Raw genomic sequence first — 2,869 nt, forward strand, 5'->3', positions numbered from 1 at the left:
TATTTACACACACCTCACACACACACACACACACACACACACACACACACACACACACACACACACACACACACACACACACACACACACACACACACACACACACACACACACATGCAGTTCCCCACACGTGCACACGAGCGGACACAAGCTCGAGTTTCCAAGACAAGACGTCTAAAAGTTTATTTGAGTCGATGTTTCGAAGTGCCAAATTTATATATTTTTTAAATCGTTAACACTGTCGCTACGACATCTCGACTGAACTGTACTGAATACTACACACACTCCGAAACTCACTGTCACAGAAACATCTCATGAGACACGGGGAAGAAGAGTCCCCATACTGATAGGAAATAAACTCCATCCTTTAAACGTATTCTGATACTGCATTTAGTCTATATATACTATATACAGAACATGAACACTGCATATTTAAAGGTCTACATTTACAACCACTGCACATTTACTAAAAGCCTCTCAACTCGTATTTATATATCCAGATGTGTTCGCTCCGCTTGTGTTTGTGAGGAAACACCAACAATAACTATGCAACAAATACAACAAACACTACAGCTGGAAACACACGTTTGGTTTTTTTGGGTTCGTTTTTTTTACACACGATGCACAAAACCACACTTTTTATTTTTACAATCATCTATTGCAATTTCTTTACAGATAACAGATTCATAACAGTACGACTTCCAGTAGTTTGCTGTGATGTGTCGATAAGTAAAGTTGATGGCGATGAAGAGGAGACAGAGGAGGAAGGGTTGGAAACATGCTCTCTTTGACCAGGTGTGTGTGTTTGAGTAGACGGAGATCGGGTGGATGGAGATTTCTTCTTCTTCAACTCTTCCTCATTTCGTTGGCTTGTTGCTTCTTCCTCTACTCATAGAAGCTGCGATCACTAGAAAGAGGTCAAAGCAGATTTGTCAGTTTCCTGTTGTTTTGATGAGGGAATGAGTCCTAAAACCCCGACATGAGTCAGCATTTCAGCATTTCCTGTCCCCTGGTCTGGAAGTCAAGGTTTTTCTGAATGTGTTAGCGTGAATTGTAAACATTTCAATCATGTAAAAAAAAAATTTTGCTTTTGGAAAACCATGTGGAGATGGAGGGTAAAATGGCTGGTTAAAGACAAGCAAGACTATTCACTTACCAACTCACGTTTTTTATTACAAATTACATATTGAATGCATCAGAAAGGAAGCCCTTGAGCTCATTTCCTTTCATTCAACAGTTGTGCTACACACTTTATTTGTCTTAGTAGCATCTGGTGGCTAACGTAAGCTAATGATCTCAAACTTTATTGCTGTGCTCTATATTGTCTCCAGTTGCAGCTTCTCCTCCAGGTGCAGCCTCTCCCTCCAGGTGCAGTCTCTCCTCCAGGTGCAGCCTCTCCTCCAGGTGCAGCCTCTCCCTCCAGGTGCAGCTTCTCCTCCAGGTGCAGCCTCTCCCTCCAGGTGCAGCTTCTCCCTCCAGGTGCTCCCAATCACCAATCAGGGCTTCCATAAAGGACCTGAGAAAAGCTGCAGTGGCTCTCCCCTTCTCCTCTGGCTGCTGCATGGTGTCTCTGTCTCTGGCTGGTGCATGGTGTCTCTGTCTCGGACCTGATTATATTTGTATTTTAATTTGTTTTGCAAGTTGGCTGGTGAGCCCGTTTTCTGCTTGTCCATCATTGGTAATTAAACCTCCCTTTGTGGTTTCAGATCTCTTTTTTCTCGTGCCTGGTCATTTCTGTGCTTTGTTACTTCCCTTCCTACCCCTAGACTAGGAGGGAACGTAACAAACAGATACTACTAAATCAGTTTTCTGACATTTTTCTCTCTTAACAATTTGCATTTTTATGTTTATTTCATTCAGGTGGCTAGCAACAGTTATCTTAAAGGTGGGGTAGGTCATTTTGGAGAAAGCAGCTCGAGTGCGCTAGAATTTGAAAATACACAACGGGAGAAAATCTTCCACTTCCTCACAGAGCCCCTCCTCCAACACACAGGAACGCACACATGACCAATGAGGGCACGAGATCAGTGTGAAGGCTGACAGGCAGGTAGGCCATCCAGTTACTTTAGCCGGCTCAGATGATTGGTCGTGCTTTTCACAGCACTACGGCTTCCACAGATGATATTTTTTATGGATTTTTGTCAAAGCACTTCAGATATTCATTGCTATCGGGATGTTAAGAGCATTCCATGGAATATAACAAGTGTATCTCGAGCTGGTTTCTCAAACTTACCTCCCCCACCTTTAAGTAACTTAGTCTCGCTTAATTCTTTGGGATGAGTGAGGTATGATTGTACAAAATAACAAACTTTTACCCTCAGAGTGAATGTTTTTCCATGTGAAAGCGACTGAACCCATCATTAAAACAGTTTTTAGAAGTTTCTACTGCAATCACAATCCTATGTAAATGCTAATCTAGTGGCTAGCTAACAGGCTACATGCTAACTAGTCCCGTTGCTCTGCTGTAGATCTTACCAGTGCACAGCGTAACGACCGACAGCTTAAATTCGGATTTGATCGCCTTCATTCAACCTGGTGATTGCAAAATAAATCCAATAAAATATCCAGAGTTCAAAGTGCATCCTGTCAAATGACACTTTAGACATTTTATTCTAAAGAAGAAATGTGAAAGAGTGGTGCAGAACATGAGTCGTAAAACTCTTTTTACCAAATCTGGTTCCCTATCTTCAAACTCTTTCATTGAAAAACGGCAGTTGCTAACAAGTGTCTAAATGAGACGGCTAAACGTCATTACGCCCAACATTAGCTGCCTTTAGCATAGCTGTGGTGACGTGAAGTCATGTGACCGTGCTGTAGTTCCTTTATAGCCCAACATTAGCCTCCTTTAGCTTAGAGGTGGTGACGTGAA

At 42.3% G+C, this 2,869-nt stretch overlaps 1 long non-coding RNA gene across 1 annotated transcript; it reads right to left on the reverse strand.

The window, feature by feature from the left end:
- Nucleotides 1-152: 152 nt before the first annotated feature.
- Nucleotides 153-2,551, reverse strand: LOC104968236 (uncharacterized). The gene is made up of 2 exons (XR_800810.1): nucleotides 2,476-2,551; nucleotides 153-907 (listed from the first exon to the last, which is right to left on the reverse strand). It is a non-coding gene; the product is annotated as an uncharacterized lncRNA (long non-coding RNA).
- Nucleotides 2,552-2,869: the final 318 nt, after the last annotated feature.

Source organism: Notothenia coriiceps, unplaced genomic scaffold, assembly GCF_000735185.1.
Source record: "Notothenia coriiceps isolate Sejong01 unplaced genomic scaffold, NC01 NC01_scaffold00038443, whole genome shotgun sequence".
Classification (NCBI taxonomy): Eukaryota; Metazoa; Chordata; class Actinopteri; order Perciformes; family Nototheniidae; genus Notothenia; species Notothenia coriiceps.